Source organism: Amblyomma mixtum, chromosome 10 (genome assembly GCF_055824585.1).
Source record: "Amblyomma mixtum isolate Tamu chromosome 10, ASM5582458v1, whole genome shotgun sequence".
In the NCBI taxonomy this organism is placed as follows: Eukaryota; Metazoa; Arthropoda; class Arachnida; order Ixodida; family Ixodidae; genus Amblyomma; species Amblyomma mixtum.
In genome coordinates, this window is record NC_143021.1 from 7,870,252 (window position 1) to 7,896,898 (window position 26,647).

Here is a 26,647-nt window from a genome sequence, read left to right on the forward strand (position 1 = left end):
TGGACCCGGACCCGGAGGTCATCGAACGCCTACTGGCGGACCCCGGGACGGACGTTTGAGGGGGGGGGGGAGATGTAGGGTCTGCTCGTGGGCAGGTCAAATCTCGCGCCGCTCACCGCGGGTAGCCTCGGACCCCTTCTTCCCGAGTGGTGGGGCGGGGGGAGCGAGGCTGGGAGAAAGCCCTTATAAGGCGCGACCGGGAAGGCTCGCGCTCTCTCGCTCTTGGACCAGCCCTGCCAAAGGACCACCTGACCCAGCTGCCACGACGACGACCGGCCCCCCTGATGTGAGAATAAACCGTTTGTACAAAGTCCTGCCTCGAGTGACTTCCTGTGCGTCCCCGCGCAGAGGAATTGCCCACAGAGCACAGGTCCTTCCTTCCTCAACCATAGACTGCTAACCATCACGGCGGCTTACCACAAGAAGCTTGCTGTTTATATCAGAAACCTTATGAAAGGAAACTGGCAGACTTTCGAGAGCGCATATTTAATTGCCCAAACAGCATACAGTCTTAGGCACCCTCAATACCATGCATCAAAATCCCGTAGAAACTATGGGTTCCAAAAACTAACTCACATAATTCCTGATACATTAAACACCTATCCATATTTAACAGAATTGTCACTACAAAATATGACCGAGGTCAGATTTAGGAAAACTGTTCATGAATATTTTTGTTATAGCTAGTTGTGGTGTGTTTCTACCTAATCAGTTTTTGTCTTTGTTATGTTTTGATCTTAGTTTGTTGTGCTTAGCTCTATGCATGCCTGATCTCTGTTTCGTTGTCAATATATCCGCTGCTTTTCTAGTTTCTGTTACTTATGGAAACTTTGTACCATTGCCAAGTGCCACTTTTGTTTTTTTTTTACATGGGGAGGGCAGGCCTCTGTCAGGCGCTACTAGGCGCCTTTAGCTTGCTCTCCCTTGTTTGCAGTCTCTGTACTGGCCAAACAAAACCAACAAATGAAATGAAATGTGAGCATATGAAAGCTCATGCTGAAAAGAGGGCAAGAGGTGAACCCCTTGCACAGTCTACGTTTCTGTGCAAGGAATGCAAATGCGTACCAGATCATAAGAACACGCGCATCCTGTTCCGACACGGCGATAAGGTCACACGAGAGATAATGGAGACTTTTTGTATTCATCAGAAAGGCAGTCTATGTATCAGCAGCCCTTCGATTGCCTTATTCGAGAGGGAAATTATTTATTTATGTATTTATTGAAAGTACCTACAGCGCCCATGAGGCATTATTGCAGGGGGGTTATTACTATATACAATAACACACGGAAAGAAGATATTGGAAAACATGTCAGCATGGATAGCACAACATATTAAAAGAAGACTAAATGAGTTTACAACTAGTATGAGTGATGGCACAGTGCTGGTAAACACACGAGAGCTGGAAAAAAAAATCTCTGCCTCTCCCGTAAACGAGAGTAGAGTAAGCATGAAATGTTTACGGGCCTAATGTCATCTCGGTGGACACCCGAACCGCACCGTACAGGAAGGGAGGAACGCCACCACCCGTTCAGCGCAATGCCTTGCCATTTGAACGCAAGGTTTTTTGAGGAAAGGAAATGGCGCAGTAATTCTCTGCCATCTCGGTGGACACCCGAACCGCACCGTAAAGGAAGGGAGGAACGCCGCCACCCGTTCGGCGCGATGACTTGCCCTTTGAACGCAGCGCTTCTCCCCCGGATCACGTATGACAACGAAGTGTAACGTGGCATTTATGTGCTTTTTGCACGCGTTATTAGAAATCGGAAATTATAATTCCGTGCATTATCAAACCCACAGCTCCACTGATATCTTGATAAACATTGAGAAGGCACTGGCAGCAGTTATTTTTTGTCTCATTTGGAGACCAACCGGCGCTTGCATGCCGGTCGCGTAGGAAGGCTTAGAGAGTTTCGTTAAATCTCGTTGTCTCGTACGGTGCCCGGATTTTCTCGTTTCAGAGCCCGGATGACTGGAATTCAGTGCCCGGATGAGTGGATTTCAGTGCCCGGATGAGTGGATTTCAGTGCCCGGATGACTGGAATTCAGTGCCCGGATGAGTGGATTTCAGTGCCCGGATGATGGCTCTCGGTCTCGGCGTGACGTCACCACACTGCCGACAACGGGAGCTAAAAGCATTTCATGCTTAATAGATACATCAGACTATCGCTTCAACAGCACTTTCGAAATCAGGTGCACAAACCACATCATTCGGAAGCTTATTCCAGCCCAGGATTGTGTTAGGGAAAAACGAATACTTAAATACATTAATGCGGCATTGATAACTATTAATCTTTTTCGTGTTATCGAGTCTCTCCGAAATGTAATATGGCTGCTTTAGATAAGTGTTTTTATTAATACCGGTACAATCATTGTAAATACTGTGCAAGAACTTCAGCCTGAAGATTTTTCTTCGGGTTGCTAAAGTCTTCCAACCAATACTGTCGCGTAGTTCGGAGCTCTTTATATGAAAATTAAAATTTCCAGTCACAAACCTTGCAGCGCGTTTCTGTACCCTTTCTAACTTGTCAATAAGTGTACCCGTGAAAGGATCCCATGCTGCACATGCATATTCTAATACTGGCCTGACATTTGTTAAATATAATGTTTATTTTAGTACCTGGGGAGAGCTTTTGAAATTTCGTTGGAAAAAATACAAAAGACGAAAAGCTTTGGCAAATATCACGTCAACATGGGCTGTCCAGTCGAGGGATGCTGTGAGTACCTTATCAGTAGTTTGGATAGTGTCATGGTTTAAAAGGTACGATCCAAGAATTTTGTTTTTTTTTGTTTGTAAATTGCACATGGAAACACTTAGATACATTCAATTCCATGTCCCACTTCAAGCACCACTCGCAAACTCTGTCAAGGTCAGCCTGTAATACACAAAGATCATCAAGGCACGTGACAGGGGAATACAAAACGCAATCGTCAGCATACAGTCTGACAGTGGATCTGAGACCGACAGGTATGTCATTGATGAATGTGAGGAACAGTAATGGTCCGAGCACCGAACTCTGTGGCACTCCAGATAAAACATCCACAGCCGCCGCGGTGGCTCAGCGGTTATGGTGCTCGGCTGCTGACCCGAAAGACGCGGGTTCGATCCCGGCCGCGGCGGCTGGAATTTCTTTGGAGGAGAAATTCTAGAGGCCCGTGTACTGTGCGATGTCAGTGCACGTTAAAGAACCCCAGGTGGTCGAAATTTCCGGAGCCCTCCACTACGGCGTCTCTCATAGCCTTAGTCGCTTTGGGACGTTAAACCCCATAAACTAAACTAAAACATCCACAGGCGAGGATGATGCACCATTGATTACCACCTGCTGCTGGCGTGCCCTTAAATAATCTTGTAGCCAACCGAACAGATAGTCAGGGAGACCAAGGCATGACATTTTTTTTAAACGAAGGTGGTGCGGCACAACGTAGAAGCCTTCTTAAAATCTAGAAAAATAGCATCTATCTGAAAACAGTCGTTCATCCCGGATGCATTGTCATGAATGAACTCAGCTGCGTTGCACATGACAGCGCTGATCGAAAGCCATGCTGCGCTGATGTGAAAAAACTGTTGTCTTGAAGGTGCTTTACAAGTCCAGAATAGATTATGTGCTCCAGGGTTCTGCAACAAACAGATGTCAAAGATATGGGGCGGTAATTGGAAACCTGGCTACGATCACCGTTTTTCTCAACAGGTGTAACATTGGCTATTTTCCAGTCTATACGTAGTTTCGCGGTCTGTAGTGACTTGTTGAATAAAGTAACCAAAAAGGGACTGATATGTTCTGCACAGTGTTTTAGAATATAGTTAGGAATGCCGTCAGGACCTGGTGCGGAATGCGCATTTAGGTTTTGTAGCAATGATTTGACACCTTGATCGGTTACAACCATATCTGACATTGCATTAAGCTGTTCCTGCTGTTCCGTAATTGCGTCTGAGCACCAAGCTGAGAAGACGGAGTGAAAATATGCATTGAAAATCTGGTCGGGCTATGTCGTCTTTCAACAGATTGTCGCCATCCCTGATGGCCGGAATACCAACAACATCCTTTTTGTAGCATTTGATAAAGCGCCACACTTCTTTTGGGTTCGTTTTTATTTTGTCTGCCAATGAGGATAGGTACAAGCTGTTTGCTGCCTTTAATTCGCTCTTAAGGTTTGCAGTCAGGATTCTGAGTCGCGCGTACACAGATGGGTTTTTTGTTTCACAATACCTTTTATGAACCTGAGCTTTCTTTCTAATTGATGCGCGCATTCTTTTATTGATCAATGGTTTACCCGCTCGTTTATTAGGTGACATCAGCCTTCCGGGAATAAACTGATCAACGAGAGACAACAGCTTATTCTTGAATGTTGTCCACAGTTCGTTGAGGTATCTGAACTCCCACGTGCCTTCTAGAAAACGTCTCTGTGCTTGATAAGTGTTTCTATATAAACCCCTTCTGTTCTTCAACAAAAACTAGTTGATAGTCTAGTTGAAGAAGCTAGTTGAAGAAGCAGGCAGTGGAATTGCTGAGACGCCACAGCTTGAACAAGCAGGCAGAAGCTGTCAGCAAGTAGACGGGTCTGCAGCTGGAAGTCTTTTTCACCGCTAAAACGCACAAGCCAGGCTATCCTTTGCGTTCCATCCTCTCTGAACGGGGGACTTGGCAGCATGTCGTCTCAGGGTATCTTCAGAGACAACTGGCTTCTTTGTGAGTGTCGGACCCTTTCGTTATTCCCAATTCGGACTTGCTGGTTGAATTTCTGAAGGCAGATAACCCCGGTAAATGCATGTTTTTCAGCATTGATGTGGTGGACCTGTATTATTCCTTGCCACATTCTGAACTCATGGAAGCTGTTAAGATTTCCATTACACAGGACAATGACGAAAGTGTCTTTATTGATAAATGCGGTGTTTCAGTTGACAGTTTTTTAGAAATATTGTCTTTTTATCTGTCTGCAACAGTGGTTGAGTGGGAGGGTGAGGCTTTTGTGCAAGCGTAGGGGGTTTGCATAGGCTTCAGAGTTGCTCTGGTGCTGGGAAACATCTTTTTAGCTAGGGCTGATAAGGCAATTGAAAGGGCATTGGATGAGTCAGTTGTTCGGGTGTTTCGATATGTCGATGACTACTTGATGTTCACCCGAACAGGCAGCTTGCCTAGAAGTCTGGTCGACGTTCTTCAGATTTTTAAGGAGTGTGGACGCGGGCTTGAATTCACAACTCAGGTTCCCAGCAACAGTTAACTGCAGGTTTTGGATTTGGCACTGTGTGGGGAGGGAAAACACCTGTGCTAGTGGTATCGCCCGAGGACAGCCAAACCCTTGCTAAACTTCCGGTCTGGTCATTCTAACCTCATAAAGAGGGCATTGCCGTTTCTTGCTTGCAATCAGCTCTCCGGAAATCTCGCCATGAAAGAATGGGAGAGGGCATTTTGGCGCAAGCAAGCAGGTTACGTATGAATGGGTACCCTGATCGACTCATTTCTAGAACAGCGGAGAAGCTTCTCAGGCAGCGTAAGAATGGCATTCAGCGGACAGAAGGCCAAAAGAGGAAAAGGCCGGCTGTGGTCCCATATGCACACTGCTTATCACATGGGCTGAAGAAAGTTGCAGGCAGATACGACATTGACGTCGTCTTTTCTGCGCCCAGGAAGCTAAGCACGATGTGCAAACAGATCAGCCAGAGGCTAGAAGGCAAGAGGGGTGCCTGCCAGGTGCGGCATGTGTCCCCGGCAGTACCCTGCGAAGTGGGGGTGGTGTACCAGGTTCCCTTTTCATGCGGTGCTATGTACGCAGGTGTGTGAATAAGCGCCTGTTGGAGCATGAAAATACGAGAAAAAATGAACCCCCCTCCTACACAGGCGCCCATTGCAGGAACTGCCAATGCGAGCATATGAAAGCGCATGCTGAAAGGAGGGCAAGATGTGACCCCCTTGCACAGTCTACGTTTCTGTGCAAGGAATGCAAATGCGTACCCGATTATACGAACACGCGCATCCTGTTCCGACACGGCGATAAGGTCACACGAGAGTTAATGGAGGCCTTTTATATTCATCAGAAAGGCAGCCTATGTATCAGCAGCCCGTCGATTGTCTTATCCGAGAGGGAGTTGAGGTATCTGAACTCCCACGTGCCTTCTAGAAAACGTCTGTGTACTTTTTAAGTGTTCCTATATATACCCCTTCTGTTCTTCAATAAAAACTAGTTGATAGTCAGCGCTTGTTTGTGTTACTCTTTCGTCTTTCGTTTTTTCCCGTTCTTGTTGCACTGTGAACAATATCATGAATTATGGTAGCTTCACCGCCGTATCTGCTCTGGAGTCTCCTGCCCGTGGCCGATAGTCTTAGTCTTGCAATGTGTGCTATTATTTGCGCTTCTTGGAGTTCTTCGAGACTGTTGTGTAGCCCCAAAGCCAGTAGTTTGTCGGTTGATGTTGATTGTGGTAAGTGAACCGCCGTCTTGAGGGCTTTCCTCAGGATTGCGTCCGCTTGTTGCATTTCGTATTTTATGCAGTGGTAGTATGGGAGGCTATATGTTACTCTGCTTACCACCAGGCTTCTCACTAGCCGTAGCATGTCTGCTTCTTTCATGCCGTGTCTTTTCCTCGAGATCCGCGTTATTGTGCGAGCTACTTGGTTGGTTGCTGTTTTACGTATTGTTAGGGTGTGGGTGCACCTTTGGTTTGATTGTATCCACATTCCTAATATCCTGATGAGTGTTTTTTCCGGGATTAGTTGTCCCTCGGGTCGGACGTTTAGCCTCAGGTTTTCTTCCTCGGGGACAGTGCGGTTCGTCTTGCCTCGCCATACTCTTAGGAGCTCGGACTTCTCTGTCGAGCAGGCTAGTCCTCTTGCCTTGACCAAGTCTTCTACGCATGTCGCGGCCTTTTGTAGTCTTTCTTCCTTTTCCCCGAGTGAGCCTTTGGTTACCCAACGGTGATGTCGTCGGCGTACATGGCGTGTCGTATGTTTTCGATTTGCTGTGGTTGTTGGGTTAGGCCGATCATGGCAACGTTGAAAAGCATGGGTGAAATAACCGATCCTTGCGGCGTGCCTTTGTTCGGGGTGTTGAATTTTTCTGATCTTAGCTCTCCCAGGCCGATTGTTGCTCTTCTGTTGGACAAAAATGCCTTGACGTAGCTGTGTATTTTCGTGCCGCAGTTCAAGTTGTCTAGTCCTGTCATGATGGCTTCGTGGCTTACGTTTTCAAAAGCGCCTTTGATGTCCAGTGCCATGATAATGTGTTCTCCGTTGAGCGGGGTGTTGCTCAGTACTTCTCTGAATTGTAGGAGCACGTCTTGGGTTGAAAGCCTGGTTCTGAAGCCGAATATGCTGTGGGGGTAAAGTTCGTTTTCTTCCATATAGTTTTGTAGATTTCTCGTGACCACTCTCTCGTAGGTTTTGCCTATGCACGGTGTAAGGGAGATTGGTCTGAGGTTTTCTACTTGAAGTTTCTTGCCTGGTTTCGGGATCATGATGACTTCCGCGTGTTTCCATCCTCTGGTACGGTTCCCGCTTGCCAGTGCCTATTGAGGTATTCGGTTAGCTTTTCGATTTGTTCGTCGCTGAGGTTGCGAATGAGCGCTTTGCTGATCTTGTCCGCGCCCGCGGCTGTGTTCTTTGTTGCGTTTCTTATTGTTGCATACAGCTCTTCCCGGGTAATGGGTCTGTTTAGCTTTTCGTTGTCTTCTCCTTTGTAGCGCTCTGCGTAGGCTGCTGGGTTGCCTTCGCCGTAGCACTTTTTGCGTACTTTGTCCAATAATTCCGAGTCTGTTCCTTCGTATTGGTGTACCAGTCGGTATATGGCTTTGTTGTTTTCTGTCTTTGTTTTTGCTGGATCTAGAAGTGCCTTGAGTATGCGCTATGTTTTTGCGGTGCTTAAGGTTTCGTTTAGGGAGTCGCTAAATTGTTGCCAGTTCTGTCTTGCTAGCTTCGTCGCGTACTCCTCTGCCTTTTTTGTGATTTCCGCGATTTTCAGCTAGGGTCTCCTATTGTATTTCTGTCGTTTCCACCTTTTTGCGAGTCCCCTCCTAGCTTCCCATAGCCTGAGAAGTCTGGAGTCTACGTCCGGTGTTTGCGGCGTACGCTCGATTTCTTTGGTGAAATTGCGTTGTTTTTCTTTAAGCCAGTTCCCCTCCTCCGTGATGGACTCGATACTTCCTATCGCGTCGTCACATGCTGCTCTGAAGGCATTCCAGTCCGTTATGTTTGCCTCCCCTATCTGTCGTCTGATTTTATCCGCTATTGTAATTTGTCTTTAGGATATTGTGGTCGCTTCCTAGGTTTTCCATTAGGTTGTACCACTCCGCTTGCCTTGTTCTTTTGACGAACGTGAGATCGGGGTAGGTGTCCTTGGTCGCGCTGTTTCCGATACCCGTAGGGGTGTCGGTGTCCGTGATAAGCTCACAGTCGATACTGTCGGCTGCCTGGGTTACCGATTTTTCCCTTCATATTTGTTCTTGTGTAGCGCCAGCTCTCTTCTCTGGCGTTAAAGTCTCCTAATATGACTAGCGCGTTTCCTTTGGCTAGTTTGTTTGCTCCCTTAAACAGCGCGTCGAATTTCGCCCTACTTTGTCTTAGGGGGCTGTACATATTTACGACGAATATACTTCCTCCCCCTTTCTTTTCTTCTTCGGTGTGATTTCTATTATTACGTGCTCCACGTCTGTGTCGGCTATTCTATCATGGCCTATGGCGATGAGGGCTTTGTTGACTAAGATTGCCGTTATTCTGCTTTCTTCCGAGTTTTCGTAGCACGTGTAGCCCTGGAGTGCTGGGTTGATCCCAGTTTCTTGTAGGGCAGTTACATCAGGTGGAGTTAGTTGCGTGTTGATGTATTGTTGTAATAATCCTTGTTTTCTTCTGTACCCTCTGCAATTCCACTGCCATATTTCTAATTTTTCTTCCTTCTTCGCACCTTTGGTTGTACTGTCCATGTTTAGTATTCCGATTCGTCTCTCGTACTGTAGTTTTCTAACGCCGGGCGTCTCTGATTGAACTTATCTTGAACGCCTTCGGTGATTTTCTGTTTTCGCAGGGTTCGGATTTCTGTTCCTTGCATGGCTACCTGCTGTTCTATTCTTTGTATTACTTGTTGCATTTCTGCCATAAACTTGGCGAAATTGGTCTGTGTCATTTCGATGGGTTGACTTTGCGGGGGTTGGGGTGGCGGCATGGGAGGGCTGCCTGACCTGAAGCCCTGTATCTGTTGCTGTAGCCTGTTGTTTTTTTTGTGTCCTGCTCTTCGCGCGCTCTGCGGCTCATTTCTAGCTGTCGCCTTAGTGCCCTTTCCTCTTCCTCTAGCTGCTTTTCTCTGTTGTTTGTTTCCCGAGTGCAGAGACAGAGTTTTGGGAGGGCCTGCTTCCCAGCTCATCTTCGTGCCTCCGTTGGGTTTCTTCTTCTTTTTCTGCTGCTGCTGCTGCTGCCCCTTGATGGCCGGGGCCGCAGGGGTGGAAAGGAACCGGACCGGCTCCGTGAACTGCTCCGTGACTGGCTCCGAGACCCGCTCCGTGACTGGCTCCGTGACCCGTTCCGTGAGTGGTTCCGGGATCCGCTCCATTCGCCCTCCGTGCTCAACCATCTCGGTTGGCGTTGCCTCCGTTCCTTCTCCTTGCTGCTGCGCTGCTGTTGCTGCTGCTGAGATTGGTGTTGTCAGCCTCGCAGCTCTCTAGCTTTCTTTAGGCGGTCCTTACAGTCCCTGGATCCGGTGGCGTGGTCGCCTCCGCATACCAGGCACTTGGCTTGGCATTGGTGGTTCTCCGGTGGGTTATATATTCCACATTGCCTGCACGCCTTGGTGTTTGGCGTCGGGCAGACGTCGGACCGGCGACCTTGCTGGCAGCAAATGTAACACACCTGCCTCGTCGGTCTGAATTCTGCGCCGGCAAAGATTACGTACTTGGTTATGATGGGGCCGTCAAAGGTGATGACCGCCGTTTCCGATTTTCCTAGCATTCTTGCGATAAGCACCACAACTCCCTTGGTGCGCACTCGTATCTTTGCCTTGAGCGTTTCTGTCGGCGTTCCCGAGGGGATTCCGTGTATGGCGGCTCGCTTGACGTCTTCCGGCATCGCCACGTGTCTTTCGACTTCGTAGGCTTGACCTCTGACTCGTAGGTTGGTTATTCCCAGCATCATCTTCGCTACTTCTTCGTTCGAAGTACTTGCTATGATGATGTTCGATCCTGTTCTTAGTCTGACTATAAAGTCTTCATCCGTGAAGTTGTTGTTGCATGCCTCGGTGATGGCTCGCGCGATTTCTATCGCCGTCAGCGCCTTGATGAGACCAGGCCGCGTCGACGGCGTCGACGCGGCTTGAAATGGACCCCCGCCGCCCGAACCCATTGAATTGCAAGCCCCCCATGAGCGGACCCACCCAGGATCCACCCGAATTGCAACAAATGGACGACGATTGCTTCAGCCACTACTTCGACGCCGAGACCACCGGAGACGGAAAGTTCGAGGGCGCCGCCATGCAGCACGACCAAGCCGGTACGTCAAATTCGTACGATACCTCCGAGCAATGGCAGATTTACACCTCAAAACGCCAGGAAAAGCAGCAAAGGAGCGCAATGCGGAACGCCGCCATTTTGAACTCGAAGGAGACCCAGAGCGGGGAGAACAATAGCAAGATGGCGCCGGCTGCCTCGTCAGCAGGTGGCGCGAGCGGAGCAGCAGCTGGCGCGCCAGCTGTGCGCAAAGGACAAAGACAGCCGGGACGCAGGCTGCCGCCGCTTCCAAAGGGCGACGCAAAAATCATCATCAGACCAAAGAATGGCCTGCCATCTGCTAGGCGCGGTGGCGGCTCAAGGTCAGCGTAGCTACGGCGGCCACCCGAGGTCTCGCTTTGGCTGTCGGAGTGTTGCTTTCGCAACAAGCATAAAAAGCACATCGCGGTAGAAGTTCCTTGATGTTCTTGGCGGCGCTGAATTTAAAACATGCAAAAAAGACTCGAGAGAAAGCGCAAACTTAACTCCCACAATCTGGAACAAACTACGACAATCTGGAACAATGTAGATGTCCTTACGCGTGGTTGCGATCATTGGAGATTAACTAGGTCTCTTCTCTGGTCACAAACGCAGTAATAAAACCACTCATCGGCGGCTTTGGGGTGAACAATATTAAAAAATTCTTCGCCAACACTGCTTCAGTCTTCGACTTAAGAGCGTTAGTTACGGGAGCTTCAAGTCTTTACATCGGTGTGCTCAGCAAATGTGCAGAAGACCAAAGCCAAGCATCTGCGAATGCTTCTTTTTTGGAAACATGCTTAGATGGATGAAAGATAGGAGCGTCCCCTTTGAAACGGGGGGGGGGGGGGGGCAGTTGCCACCTTGCTCAGGATTTTTTATTCCTTTCTAGCGGCCTTAATTGATGGGAGAAGACTGGCTGTGAAAGTCCGTTAGTGCGGGCAAGGGCAGGTTCGGTCCCAGAACAGCTGATGCTCTCGTCTCGCGCCGCGCGTCGGTCATTCTGCTCCGACTGCTAATCATATTCCTCTTTACATTCGGCCCCGAGGAAAAAAGTGCCATCCTGGCGATTTAGGGGGTCAACAGGACGCAGGGGTCGTAGTGCGGCTTCAAACGCGAAACGTGCACGGTCTCGCGCCCACGTCGTCGGAGATCGGGTGATGGCGTCAAAGGCTCAACGATGTAATTAACGGGAGAAGTGCGCCCAAGGACACGGTAAGGTCCGTGGTAGTTTGGCAGCAACTTGGTAGCGACCTGGTGCAGCAGAAGGCACACGGAGCCAAACAAGGGATTGCGGCTGAAAAGTGTGTGTGCCATGGGAGTGGTCGAAGCGGTATTTCTGGCGCCCTTGGGCGTCGGACGTCAATGACCGGGCGAGCTGGCGGCACTCATCAGCATGCCTGGAGGCTTCAGATACGATTGTGGATTCCGACGAATCAGGATGGTAAGGAAGAATAGCGTCGAGCGGCGAGGATGGTTCACGGCCGAACAGAAGGAAGAATGGTGAGAAACCAGTAGTGCTCTGCGTAGCGGTTTAGTAGGCGTATGTGACAAAGGGGACGGCGACATCCCAGTTAGAATAGTCTGCCGCCACGTACAATGACAACATGTCACCTAAAGTTCGATTGAAAAGTTCAGTCAAGCCGTTCGTTTGGGGATGACAGGCAGTAGTGGTGCGGCGGGTAATGTTGCATTGCTGCAGAAGATTGGTTGGTTTATGGGGTTTAACGTCCCAAAGCGACTAAAGGCTATGAGAGACGCCGTAGTGGAGGGCTCCGGAAATTTCGACCACCTGGGGTTCTTTAACGTGCACTGACATCGCACAGTACACGGGCCTCGAATTTCTCCTCCAAAGAAATTCAGCCGCCGCGGCCGGGATTGAACCCACGTCTTTCGGGCCAGCAGCCGAGCATCATAGGCATTGCTGCAGAAGAGATGAAACGATGTCTGAGAGAAACACCCGCCCACGGTCGCTCAGTATTCATGCAGTGCTCCGTGACCAAGTATGAAATGGTGCAACAGGAAGGCTGCAACATCCCGTGCCATAGCAGCTGAGAGGGCGGCTGTTTCGGCGTACCGTGTTAGGTGGTCTACGGCGACGATGACCCAGCGGTTTCCTGCAGCAGGGTAGGGAAGTGGTCCATATAGGTCACTGCCAACTTGGTCAAATGGCCTGGATTGGTAAGGCAAAGGCTCCATAGGGCCGGCCAAATGGTGATGACGGGGCTTGCGGCGCTGGCAATCGGGGCAGGAAGGGACGAATTTTTGAACGTAGTTGTACATGCCGCGCCAGTAATAGCGGAGGCGAAGCCTGTTGTAGGTCTTGGAACATCGCCGTGACCAGCTTGCGGGTCAAGATGAAAGGCAGCGCAGATTTCTGAGCGTAAATATCCGGGGATCGCAAGGAGCCATTTGCGGCCATCAGAGAGATAATTTCGGCGGCAGAAAATCCCATCACGAATAGTGAAGTGGGCAGCCTGATGGCGGATTGCGCGTGGTACCGATACGACAGAACGGTCTGAAAGATAGCGTACAAGAGAAGTGATCCAAGGGTCTTTGAACTGCTCGTTGGGCATATCGTTCAATGACAAGGGGCGCAGTCGATGGCGGGAGGAGAGGCAGATTTATTGGCCACAGGTGAACGACACAAAGCGTCGGCGTCGATATGCTTTCTACCAGAGCGATAGATCAAAAAATATTGTACTCTTGAAGGCGTAAGGCCCAGCGGGTGAGGCGGCCATTTGGGTCTTTTAGGGAGGACAGCCAACTTAGGGAATGGTGGTCCGTGACTACCTCGAAAGGCCGGCCGTATTCGTAAGGCCGAAATTTCTCGATCGCCCAAACGATCGCCAAGCACTCGTTTTCAGTGAATGAGTAGTTCTGCTCTGTCTTCGTCAAGGTGGCGCTCGTGTATGCAACAACACATTCCGCATACCCCGGTTTTCGTTGAGGAAGAACAGCACCGATACCAACGCCACTGGCATCTGTGTGGATTTCAGTTGGAGAAGCAGGGTCAACGTGGCGCAGTATGGGTGGAGAGGTAAGTAGACGGCGCAACGTGATGAACGCTTCGTCAAAGGCAGGATTGTAACTGGACAGGTCGCTACTGCCATGAAGATGGGCAGTTAGAGGTGCGAGGATAGAAGCGAAATTTCAGATAAAGAATCGGAAGTGGGAGCTTAAGCCGATGAAACTGCGAAGTTCCTTCATTGTAGAGGGGTTCAGTAACTCAGAAACAGCACGATGTTTTGCTGGGCAGGAAGGAGACCCTCTTTTGACATGACGTGGCTCAAAATCATCAACTGGACAGGGGCGAAGCGGCATTTCTTTAAATTGAGTTGAAGCCCGGCTGCTGCGAGGCATTTCAAAACTTGCTCCAGGCGATTGAGGTGTGTCTGGAAATCTGGGGAGAAAACGACGATATCGTCCAAGTAACATAAGCATGTTTTCCATTTCAGGCCGCGCAGTATGGTGCCCATCATTCGCTGAAAAGTGGCAGGGGCATTGCATAGTTCGAAGGGCATGACGTTGAATTCACACAGCCCGTCAGGCGTCAGAAAGGCGGTCTTACGGTCAGCGTCTGCCATTGGGACTTGCCAATACCCCGAACGTAGATCTAAAGATGAAAAGAATTCAGCTTCCTGCAAGCAGTCAATTGCGTCATCAATGCGGGGCAGCGGATAGACGTCTTTGCGGGTGGTTTTGTTGAGGCGCCTGTATTTAACGCAAAAGCAAATAGAGCCGTCTTTCTTGGTGACAAGGACGACAGGGGAAGGGTAAAGATTGTGAGATGGTTGTATGACGCCACGCTGCAGCATGTCATTCACCTGGGCGTCGATAACCTGGCGTTCGGTGGCCGAGACGCGGTATGGGCGTAGGCGCAACGGCGAATGGGCGGCAGTGTCGATCCGATGGGTAACAGCTGAGGTGCGGCCCAAACGGGGGTGAGAAGTCAAACGGTGACCGAAACTTATCTCCGGTGGCCAAAGATTCGCGTCGACTGAGCGCGCGAAGACGGCCTCGAGAGCGGGATCAGGAGACAGTGGGGAAGAAGTAAGTGAAGACACTTGCAGGCCGCAGGAGTCATCCTCATAAGGGTCCCAGACGACGACGGAGGCGAAAGGCTGGACACATCCCAGCTATTCACCGCGAAGAAGAGTGGAGGGGCACAGGAACGGATTCGTCCAGGGCAAGGCGCTGCAGCCGGCTGAGATGGTAAGCATGGCGAATGGGAGGGGTAGACAGTGGCCAGAGGCGAAGGAGTCTGACGGGATGAAGATGACAGGGCCGTTGGAAAAGACTCGCAATGAACAGAGATGAGCACAGCAAAGCACGGCGGGATAATGACGTGATCAGCAACAGTCAGCTTGGAGCACGGGTTCGTGGAAGCGTTCACCGAGTTGTCGCTGAAGGGTAGAAGGGCGACTTCGGAACGAGTGCAGTCAATGACACCGTCATGTTGGGAGAGAAAGTCTCAGCCTAAGATGACGTCGTGAGACGGCGATGCGAAGACGATGAATTCAAAAATGTACAAAACGTCCTGAATAGTAACTCGGAATGTACATTCCCCCAAAAGCCCGATAATTTGCGAATTAGCGGCGCAAAGCAGAAAACCATATAGCGGAGTCATCACTTTTCGTAACTGGTTGCACAATTTCTCACTACAGATACAGCAGCACCGGTGTCAACAAGCGTGAAAGCATAGGGGCCCTTCATAGAAACCGTGATCGAATTGGCTGGAGAAAGTCGAGGTCTAGAGTTTGGCGACAAGCACGCAGTTCTTGTTTCCGGAACGGCGGGCACTAGTTTTCCGAAGGGGAAGAGGGACGACGGCGCATGGGGGAACCGAGCGGCGACGCGGAGATGGGGAACGGCGGCGAATAGAGGGGCTTAGATCAGAAGAACCAGTGGTCTCAGAACGTGAAGTGCGGCGAAAAGGCTGGGGAGGGGCGTAGGCGTAACCTCGAGGGTCGGTATCGGCAGCAGGGGACAAAACTTGGCGGTGGCAGTGACGCATCACGTGGCCGGGAATGCCGCAGGCATAACAAATGGGTAGGTTGTCCGGTGTCCGCCATGGACGGAAACGTTGCGGTGGTGGCCGGGCAGGACGAAATGGGGTCGACTGCGGTGGATGTTGGTACGAAACGAACGTGTCTGGGCGGGGACGCCTGACTGCTTCAGCGTAGGTAAATGGCGCAGCGACGGGAGGCAGAGAGGTAACCGATGGAGGGCCTCGAACACTTGCTCCCGAATCACGTGCTGAAGTGTTGGAGTTAGGTTAGATGGACTCGGAACAGTAGGAAGAAGCGAAAGCTGCCACAGAACCTCCTCGCGGAAACACTGCTTGATCTGGAGCAGTAGCGAGCTGTCCTCTGTCGTCATGCTGAGGCTAGTAACTGTCTGTCTGTGTAGAGGGCTGCCGAGTGAAAACGCGCTGTTGGCGGCGCTCATCGCAGCTTTGGCAGTGGTCGAATATATCGGTGACAGAGGCGACATTCTTGCCCACAAGTATATTGAAAGCGTCGTCTTCAATTCCTTTCAGCATGTGTTTAACTTTATCGGCCTCCGCCATGGACGCATAGACCCGCTTGCAGAGATTGACGACGTCTTCGATGTAGCTGGTGTTTGATTCACCGCTCTGCTGTGCGCGAACGCGAAGACGCTGCTCGGCGCGAGGTTTGCGTACTGCCGGACGGCCGAAGATGTTGGAGAAGCTGTTTAAAAATGCGGTCCAAGTGGTGAAGTCTGATTCGTGGTTTTGGTACGAAAGGTGGGCAACGCCGGTTAGGTAGAAGATGACATTGGTAAGTTTCATACTGTCGTCCCATCGGTTATGAGCCCGCACTCGGTCGTAAGATGACAGCCAGTCCTCGACATCGTGGTCGTCCGTGCCGCTGAAGATGGCAGGGTCGCGCTGGCGGGGCGCACCATGGCAAGCAACGGGTGCCGGCGAGGAGCCGGCTGGCTGGCTGCAGGCATGGGGGTAACGATGGTCCGGTTGCGTAGCTCCAGGACGGAATCCCGCAGCCTCCACCAAGATGTAACGGCCTTTATTGACAGGAGGAGAATGGCTGTGAAGGCCGGTTATAGCAGGCAAGGGCAGCTCCGGTCCCAGAACAGTTGCTGATCTCGTCTCGCGCCGCGCGTCGGTTCTGCTGCTTCGACGGGTAATCATCTTCCTTTTTACGCCTTCTTGTTTAACTGTGCTTTAAACTTCTAGTAAAATGCGCAATTTTCTCTCAATACGGTTTCGTGCACTTCTGACCTTATCTCAACTCTCTGCGTTTGAGCCACCAATCGTCCAATCGCTTTTTGCGGACTTCCACGACAGATTTATTTTCATGGCCATTGTGATGTCTAAAAATCCTAGTGCCTCAGGAAGAGCGGCTGTGCTTGCACCGACATCCGGATGGATACCATCGCATTTGAGTATGAGGTGTTCTATTGTTTATGGAGATATACCACAAACAGCACATGTGTCATCATCTTCGTTAAATTTCTTTTCGTAGCTGCGCGTTCTAAGACACGCTCACCTAGCTTCAAAGAGTAGGACACTGACTCGAGTTATCATAGAAAATTTCTTTCTGATCTGCCGCTTCCAGTATCGACACAGTTCTACACTAAAGCGGCTATAGTTACTCCAATTCACAAAGGTGGTGCACGTAATAGGTATGAGAACTATCGTCCTATTTCAGTCTTGCCCTGTTTGACTCAAATATTAGAAAAAACATCTGCTGTTTACAATGACAAGTTATTTAGATGAGCTCAAAACCCTGTCACCGTGTCAATATGGTTTTGTACAAGGTAAAGGGACGGAAATGCTTTTAGAGGATTTTTCTGACATGTTAAATCGATCTTTTGTACGTAACCAAGTGGTGTGTGCACTGTTTCTGGATGTCAGCAAGGCTTTTGACAGCGTGTGTCACAGTGTGTTATTGTGTAAACTGTCCAGGTTAGTCTTCCGGGGAGTGTTTCTTTTGCTTTTGGAAAATTTTTTACTGCAGAGAACGCAATATATCTCCATTGGGCGGGCAAAGAGCGCTTCTTTGTTAATTAAAGCTGGCGTTCCGCAAGGTTCTATAATTAGTCCCCTGTTATTTAACGTCTACGTGAATGACCTTTCAAACTTTGGTCCTGTAGGCCTTTACCAGTACGCTGACGATACTGTACTTGTAACCCAGTCACCGAACTACTCTGACTCAATTTCTTCTCTTCAAGCTGCAGCAATAATTTCTATGGACTGGTTCTCAAACAACCTAATTAAAGTTAACAGCTCTAAGACTCAGCTTATATGCTTTCACAGCCCGATGAAGAAGGTAGATTTAAACCATCACCTTTTCTTGCACGGATCTGATCGTTCCCAATGTCAGTGTGTACCCTTGAGCTATACAAATACAGTGAAATACCTATGATTATACTTTGACAGTGCTCTTTCATGGAATGATCACTTGTCCCACGTTTGTAAAAAGCTCCGAACCGTCTCCTGTGTGTTTTACAACATCAGGTACTACATGCCGCTTTCAATACGCAAAGTTATCGTAAACGCCCTTGGTTATAGCTTACTGCTCTAAGGCATAACGATTTATGGTCACTGTGCAGTTCGCTGGAAGTGCAGGATTAATTCTCTCCTACGATATTTATTAAACAAAAATCGGCTATGATTTAGGCCTTCTCTCCAATTCTGATCTCTAAGGTATTTTCTCTACCTGATTTTGATCGCCTTTTGATGGAAACGATCGTCCTGAAACATTTTTGGCTTAGTGACTATAAGATTCCGTATGTTCCCACACGGTCTCTTCGACCGAAGGAACCTTTTTGTATTCCCCGACGGTCTACAATATATGGAAGGCGTGTAAGAGATTATTACGTTCCCTTTCACTTTAACAGGTTACCTCTGTTACGTCTCGCCTTCGTCGTGGGGAAGACAACGACATGGCAGCAGCGAAACGCCGACAAACCCCGAGACGCGCGTTGGGTGAGCGCCTGGATTGCCATGGAAGCCGCGTCCGTCTGCCCGGTTGAGCGAGCGTTTCCCGTACACCGAGTGTGAACGCGCGTTCGAAATGCGCGCGAACGCCGCTCATGGACATTCCGGCGTCTGCGCTACGTGGATGGCATCGTTCCCCTCTCCCAGCGCGTGACGACGGCGTGATCTCTCGGGAGTGAGTGAGTGCGTGTGTGTCTGTGATTGGTGCCAGTGAAACCCGGCCCCCATCTAGGGACCCTAGGGAAGGGAACTCTGAAAAAGCCGACCTCGCTTCGGCGAGCGCGGCTTCGGCCGCTTATCTGATTTTTTCAGCAGCGTCCGCTCCGGCGGACGCAGTTGTTGCTGCGACGCGCGTCTTTTCTTGCCTTTTCTTTTTCCTCTGATCTCTTACCTCTCCTCTATCTGCACGTTGGCAGCGGTGGTGGCTTGGCTAGAGCCAGTAGCAGGCCCGTGCAATTTCCTTTTCATCCTTCTCTCAGTCACAACAACAACAACAGCACGGCCGAAGAGCTTTTTGTCATCATGGTCTTCTGATGAGCTGTCGTGATGCAGCGTTCCTGCAGCTCACTTGTAAATATTCCTGTATAAAGTCCTCTTTCATTGTCTTTTTCCAGCAGCCTCGTCTCAGACGTCCCTCAATTCCCTCTCCGGCACACGACCATGCTACCTCGTCCTTAACAAACTGGTGGCAGCGGTGGGATGCTGCTACCTCGTCCTTAACAAACTGGTGGCAGCGGTGGGATGCTGCTACCTCGTCCTTAACAAACTGGTTGGCAGCGGAGGGACGCGAAACATCGGACGCCAACGGAGAGTTGCGGACAACGGGACGCTGAGCAGCAGAACGGCGACTCGGGGGCAGTGCAACGAGCCCTTTGTGATGACTGGTTGCCTGCAGCGGAACGACTGCGCTGGATTCTTGGCTGCGAGGTTTGGTGAGTGCGGGACTTTCTTCTGCTGAGTTTTGCCAGGTTTTTGTTAGTGTCAGGAACAGAGCTGGCAATTGGGTTGTCGTTGCTGCTGGGTTAGTTGCAGCAAGACAATAGCGGGCAGTAGAGAAGCAGCACTCGGAGCAGCCATGGATTTGAAGACGCTGCGCAAACCAAAGTTACTGGAGCTTGCGAAAGAGTTGTGTCTGGAGGTATCAGACAAACTCCGAAAACCAGAACTGCTAAAGGCTATTCTTGCGTTAGAGGCTGAAGATGACGAGCTTGCGGAATGCCTTGAGACCATTGAGGAGAGAGAATTGGCAAAAAGAGAACAAGAGGAACTAGAACGTAGAGAAAACCAGGAACGCGAAAGAGAGCTGCGGAGACAGGAACGCGAAAAAGAGCTGCGGAAACAGGAATACGAAAGAGAGATGCGTGAACTCACGCGTGAACTTAACGCGATCAGAAGTATGAGAACGCGATCTCGCTTGAGTTTTTTGAGAAAAGGCGAAAATTTCGGAACTTTTCTGGAAAATTTTGAGAGAATTTGCATGGAGGAGCAGCTTGACCAGAGTTATTGGCCATCTGTGTTGATGGGATTTCTCCCATGTGAACCTTGTAATGTCTGGGCGAGGTTGTCTGACGAGGATGCCCACAACTATGCGATAACCAAATGTGCGCTCCTCCGATACTTTCGTATTCCCGCGGAGGCAGATTTGGAAGGCCAAATTGACGGTGGTAAGCTACACCGCGATAGTGTCAGGGACCGAGTTAGAAGCTCCGCTCGGTCGCCGGATGACACGAGTGCTGTGCAGAAGTGGCGGCATAGGACAGGTTTGGTCCAGGAAAGAAAGGCCACTTCGGCATCGAGGACCGAGGAGTACGGTCGAAAAGCTAGCGAAGAGTGCAGATCCACAAGCCGTGAGGGCTTGGGGGATAATGTAGGCACTAAGGCTAGCAACGAGGAAGAGTGCAGATCCGCCAGCCGTGAGGGCTCGGGGGATAATGTAGGCACTGCTAAAAATAAGGAAAGGGGCAATGCGTTCGTTTTGAGCCCAGAGAAGCATGCACTTTCAGGGAAGGAGGCTGATTGCTGCGATCGAGAAGGTAGTACCCAGGACAATAACGCTACGTTAGCCGAACAGCGTCGCATAGTTCCGGCCAAGAGCGTTAAGATAGTAGGATCGATTAGCATGCCTCAGGAGAGCAAGTTATGCTCAGCAGGAAGTAAAGTGCTGTCGGGACAGCTAGCTATTGCGACCTGCGGTGACTCACCGAAAGCACGAGCCGATAATTCGAACTTAGGGGTGAAATACGGCTCGGTGCTGCGTCACAGAGAAGATGCGGAGGTTGAGGGCACCGCGAGAAAGGGAGGCGCGCAGGGCCGTTCTGCGAAGGCAGTTTTAGGAAGGCGACCACGCGCTAGGAGAGCCAAGACGAGGGGTGCTCTCGAGAGAACGGACGAAGTACGGGCCGAGGACATTGTAAAGATAAAGGCCGGCCAGCAGCGTAATCGTCCGAGGCTATCATCACGGCACTCCATATGCGTCATGCACCGCGCTAAGGCCAGACTAGCTCGGCGCGTACAGACAGCGCGAAAGCCACCTGTCCCATTGTGGGGACGCTACGGTAGCAGGACGCGTAAAACTCGCAGCGGGCCGCAGAGGACGCCCAGCTACCGCATGGAAGAACGCCGCGGAACGCGTTCCAGTCGAAGGACACGGTTGAATCGAGAAAGGAGTCCTCGTAGGCGTTTCTTTCATACGCGACCGTCATCCCCTCGCATTCATCTGTTCAGACGCTGCTCGAATGTTGATGACGCGCGGCCGGGGTGCGGAACAAATCGTAGTTGCATGGCGTCTGGGGCTCGCAGGTGTCGAAGCGGAGTTAAGCCCTTCGATTTTTGTGAACTGTCGGCTGCTAAAGCCACGGTTGGCGTGCGTCCGCGCAGGGCGCGGTTGAAGAATGGGCGACCCCTTTGAGCCGCCGCGCGGCTCGTTAGCAGCGGATTCCGAGGATGTCTCTGCTGTTTGCTTTTTCTTTTTTTTAAACCATTCCTGCAGACCAAAAAGTTTTGCAGAAAAAAAAAATGAGCAGGAATAGGTTTCCGACGCGTTGTTTGTATTGAAAGCGTTTCTTTTGACAAAGATTGTTTCGAAAAATGCACTAGTGGTGCCCATGTGTAGCAGCGTCCGTTAAAACGCTAAGTGCTAACCAGACGGGCCATTTAGGCCACTAGCATAAGCGCCTGGAGTCGCTTGATTTTTTTTGGAATTTGGGAAATTAAGGTGACTTTGGCTCCGATGTTGAGCGAATCTTTGCGGGGGTATACAAGGTGACGGCAGTATGCTGCTATGCAGAATGAAATGTTGTGCTCATTACGAATCGGAATACATCACAAAAAGGGGAGTCTCAAAGGTAATGCCAATAGCTTAAATTGAGGACCCTAGCGCAAGAGTCAGCATCATAGTTGCAGTTTGCTGGTGTTCTTTTTCTTCCTGATGTAGGATTTTGATCCAATTGGTTTTGTTTATTGTTTTAAATTCAGATGCGCTTTGTGGTGTAATGTGCCGACCTGTGGGAGTTTTCTGAGTGCTGCTGGACCACTCCCAGGGACTAATTGGCTTTGTCAGAGGGAAAGAGCCTGGCATTGCTTAGTGGGGATTGTGTCGTGCTTGCGGACTGAGCGGTTGGGTTTTCGGCGTGGTCCTAACGCTAGCGGAGCACGAGTCACTTTGCAGTGCCCTTTGGGAACCTGCACATGCGAAGGAAGACTTCGGGGTGCTCTGAGCTCCAGAACCGCCGAGAGACAACTGACTCCGGTTGAGACCAGCCTCAAGCGACATCCCTCCGGACAGCGGATGCTGTCCCCTGTCCATCGGGATCTCCTTCCCCCGGCGGGGCAGTCTGTTACGTCTCGCCTTCGTCGTGGGGAAGACAACGACATGGCAGCAGCGAAACGCCGACAAACCCCGAGACGCGCGTTGGGTGAGCGCCTGGATTGCCACGGAAGCCGCGTCCGTCTGGCCGGTTGAGCGAGCGTTTCCCGTACACCGAGTGTGAACGCTCGTTCGAAATGCGCGCGAACGCCGCTCATGGACATTCCGGCGTCTGCGCTACGTGGATGGCATCGTTCCCCTCTCCCAGCGCGTGACGACGGCGTGATCTCTCGGGAGTGAGTGAGTGCGTGTGTGTCTGTGATTGGTGCCAGTGAAACCAGGCCCCATCTAGGGACCCTAGGGAAGGGAACTCTTAAAAAGCCGGCAGCGGCACGGCCGAAGAGCTTTTTGTCATCATGGTCTTCTGATGAGCTGTCGTGATGCAGCGTTCCTGCCGCTCACTTCTAAATATTCCTGTATAAAGTCCTCTTTCATTGTCTTTTTCCAGCAGCCTCGTCTCAGACGTCCCTCAATTCCCTCTCCGGCACACGACCATGCTATCTCGTCCTTAATAAACTGGTGGCAGCGGTGGGATGCTGCTACCTCGTCCTTAACACCTCCAAGTGTTCGCCGGGCAAAAACTAAATGCAAAATAAAAAAGATGCTGCGATACATTAATTAGGGGGTTTACGACATCATGCATGTGCTTTACCACCTGTCAAGTAAATCTTGTGATTTCATTGGTTACTGCTGTATTTACTGCACTGATCTGAGGTATTCTCATGCCACTTTGGTTTTTCTTCCTTGCGATTTAATCTGATGAGGATTTTTTTTTCCTTCATGTAACATGAGATTTGTGTCTATTTTGTTCTCACCATCATACTAATTTGATGTCCGTTATTTTGAATGTGTTTTTTTTTGCTGTGTGTATGTCTGCGCGGTTCCGCTGCCTGTCGGGCTCTGCCACTCAAGCCCTATGAGGCTTTGGCAAGCTGGATTTCTGTACATTTTTTTTTAAATATTTGGCGCAATAAAGTATTATTATTATGCTTCTTTTCCATTGAATTATCCAATTTTCACCTTCCGCGTTTTTAACCTGTCGTTTAATGCTCTTTCTTTCTCCGTCCTCGTGTCCGCCATACTTACTAGTGAGTTTCCTAGTTTTTTTTCGCCATTGTTAGTCAACGCTCTTTCTGTATAAGTATTTAACCACCTTAGACACGACCTGCTATTGTCCAATTTGCTCAGGCGTTCTTCATATAGTATTTTACTCAGCTTCCCGTGCTTCGAGCGATGCCCAGCCCATGTCCCCCTGTACTGCCTCTGTGATTTTGACGTGGGGAACTGGTGCTAATCTTCCAACAGCTCTCTGATTTACTTCTAATATCGACTGAACGTCTACCCTTAAGCACAGAACCGCACACAAGCGGCGCCATCTACCTCATGGGTTTTGCACTACTATTGCGATTTACAGCAACCATCGCTATGTCTGGTATATTTCACTTGTTAACAAGTAAGTTAATAAATTAAATATTAGTTAATAAATTTCATGAACGTGTGCGTCACAACACGACGAATCCTTTGAGACCATCCGTAACCCCCTTAATGGTCGTCTGAAGGTCCTTGGAATACAAGGTTTTGGGGCAGAAAGGTCGTCGTCGTAAACCGCGCAGATATATTGGGCTTTATTTAAATCATTAATTTTATCCTCACGAACATGCAGTCATTTGACACCACTTCGAACGTTCTGCGTCAAACAGGTGGCCCCCAAATTTTATGCACATGAAAGTCCCGGGGGGGGGGGGGTCCCAATGAAATGGCCGCTACACTGCCACGTATAAATACATAAATTGCGGAGTTACGCGTCCAGTGTTGCTCTGTGACATAGTGTGGTCACGTGGTTACTGTTTTGGTCAATTTGGCCTTCATTGCAGACAGACGCGTCCTTGACAAACGTACGCAATAAGAGCTTACGCTCTTAAAACGTTGCGGTAATATAGTTACGGCGCACTGCCGCGCTGCCGCGCTGCAGTGCAGTGAGAACACGACGACGAACTAGATGGGCAGGAGATAGAGCCGTGGGGCCCTCTGAACGCCGACCATTCCGTGACGTCCTCGATCCACTCTTTGGCCCTGTAAATAAATTAGTTCTCTTCCTCGCAACTTTGTGCACAATAGTTGATGGGCGGGCTAGTTGGTGTATCATGTTACCGCACATCGCGAAGGACGAGAACGAAGAAGAGGACAGACACAGGGCTTGTTTGAGGTGGGGTTTTGTGTCCTGGATCCTCCCTGTGCTCGAAGCACTGATTCTTCGCCGGGCTACACAGAGAATTTCCCACTATGACCCCCCAGAACAGCAACCAACAACCTGCCAGCACGTCCGAGACGAGTCCTCCAACAAGGCGGGACAGCTCCGATCAGGTCAGGTTCTGGCGCGAGCCGCACACGTTTTCTCACCCGGAGGACCGACTCTTCCGGACCGACTGTCCTGTTTCCGACCGTAGCCATGGCCGTCGCCTCGTCGTCGCTATTCATCACCGCCGCCGTAAAACTAGCTGCTGCGGCCGGTAGAAGTGAGGTTGCGAAGTGGTCGTCTACCCGAATTCCTCTGCCTGTCCTTATGTTGAAGAACAAACTGTCTGTTTGGGGCGGTGGATTTCATTTCATTTCATTTTATTAACTTAAAGGCCCTTTAAAAGGGGTGTTACATAAACGCTGGCAACAATTGAAAGCACGAACTCACAATAACAGGTACGTTTTTACACTATCTGCGAAAAGACTTGGGCAAGTGGTGATGCCAACTTTGTTTATCTTTAACGAGTGGGCTAGGCAGCAGCACATCGGACATGATGCTCAATCAGTTCTGCTTTATCGTGCAGGCCTTGGCGCTCTTTTTTCAAGTTCAGCCTTCCCTTGGTTGCGCTGAAGAAGGATTTACTGCTGCTCTTCCGTATCAACCAGACATCTACTCATTCGCACGAGCCAGCCGTTGCCCCCTCATCGAGATCGTCCAGCCTTTCTTCGTTTCACCTTCTGCCACCCCATCGGTGACGTCAAGTCACGTGGACATACCAGCGGCTATAAGAAGTTGTCCCCCGGCCATCTCAACCAGTGGGCTAGGCAGCAGCACATCGGACATGATGCTCAATCAGTTCTGCTTTATCGTGCAGGTTAGTGATTATTCTCGAATGAAGTGTTTTCGCAGTGATGAGCGCTTTCTATTGCTGCTGCCATGCCCACTTGGCTTACAAAGTGTTGTCTCTGCTGTTTCTTTCAAAATAAGCCTTTTGATCTGTGGTGACATTGAGTCGAATCCGGGGCCTACCGACCAGGAAATGTTGCAACAGCTTCTCTTGGGGCAAAATAACATAACTGCTTCAATCAACAATGTCCTGACTAGACAAGAAAAACTTGAAAAAAATGTAGCTAGCTTACATGAACGAATAAGTGGCATAGAAACTCAAATGGCTTCTCTTGGTACATTGAAGGCAGAGGTAAATGGCCTGAAATCAACTATAGCTGAACTAGAACAAAATGTTTCCAGCCTCTTGAATAAGGTTGATGAGTTAGAAAACCGGAGTCGAAGGAATAATCTGATAATTTATGGCGTTAAAGAAGAAAGCACTGAAACATTTGATGATCTTAGCAAGAAGATAAAAGAGAGTGTGTTTCTTGAAAAGCTTGATTTAACCATTAGTGGAATTGAACGCTGTCATAGGCTGGGAAAGCAGAAAGATGGTGATCGTCCAGTAATTGTGAGATTTTTAGACTACCGTGAAAAAGTATCGATAATGAAAGCCTGTCCCAAACTCAAGGGCTCTGAAATATCGATTTCAGAGGATTTTTCTCTTCGCGTTCGTCAGTTAAGGCAAAAACTATGGGAAAGCTCTGCAGAGGAAAGGGCGAACGGTGCGAAGGTCAAGTTATTCTTCGATAAATTAAGTGTGAACGGGACTTTATTTGCCTGGGACAAAACTGAAAACAAGCGTTACAGGGTTACCAAGCACACCTGACAGAACAAAACTAAAAAAGGTTGTTTTCGGGTTTTAAATACTAACTGTCGCAGTGTTGTTAATAAAGTCGTTGAGTTGGAAGGTCTTTTACTTACGCATGACCCTGATGTAGTAGTGCTGACTGAGACGTGGTTAAGTGAAGATATATATGACAGTGAATTTGTTCCAAATAACTACCAGGTCTTTAGAAAAGATCGTGACAGAAGAGGTGGGGGAGTTGCGATGCTGCTGCTTGCAAGCGTCTGCCACCACACTATCATCTCCTGCGTGGCCGAAGCGGCGGCAATCCTCATAATGTTAAGTGCGTATGCGCCTAACGCAGTTGCATCGATGATGGGACTGCGGTAACTGGGGGATAAGTACCTGGGTGTGTACGCGGCACAAAGAGGAGATTATGGAA

At 49.8% G+C, this 26,647-nt stretch overlaps 1 protein-coding gene and 1 pseudogene across 1 annotated transcript in view; both read right to left on the reverse strand.

The window, feature by feature from the left end:
* LOC149325081 (uncharacterized) overlaps nt 1-26,647 on the reverse strand; it is a 462,194-nt gene that overhangs the window by 265,687 nt on the left and 169,860 nt on the right. The gene's annotated exons all lie outside the window — the stretch shown is intronic.
* LOC149325083 (uncharacterized) lies at nt 5,662-10,317 on the reverse strand (annotated as a pseudogene).